The sequence below is a fragment of the Chrysochloris asiatica genome, unplaced genomic scaffold (genome assembly GCF_000296735.1).
Source record: "Chrysochloris asiatica unplaced genomic scaffold, ChrAsi1.0 scaffold00065, whole genome shotgun sequence".
Lineage (NCBI taxonomy): Eukaryota > Metazoa > Chordata > Mammalia > Afrosoricida > Chrysochloridae > Chrysochloris > Chrysochloris asiatica.
Window position 1 is genome coordinate 4,921,776 of NW_006408583.1, and position 400 is coordinate 4,922,175.

Genomic DNA, 400 nt, shown 5'->3' on the forward strand with positions numbered 1-400 from the left:
GCCTGAGATGACAAAGTCAATATTATAACGAAATGTGCAAAGATCTGGACTTAGAAATCCAAATGGGAAGAACACACTCAGCATTTTGGAAACTGAAAGAACTGAAGAAAAAAATCCAAGCCTCAACTTACAATATTGACAGACTCTTTGGGCAAAATATTGAATGATGCAGAAGGCATCCAAAGAAAATGGAAGGAAAACACCGAGTCACTGTACCATAAAGAAAAGGTTGCTGTTTAACCATTTATAGAGGTGGCATACGATTAAGAGCCAATGGCACTGAAGGAAGAAGTCCAAGGTGCACTGAAGGCATTGACAAAGAACAAGGCACCAGGAATTGATGGAATAAAAATTGAAATCTTTCAGGAAAGTGAGGCAGCACAGGAGGCACTCACTCATC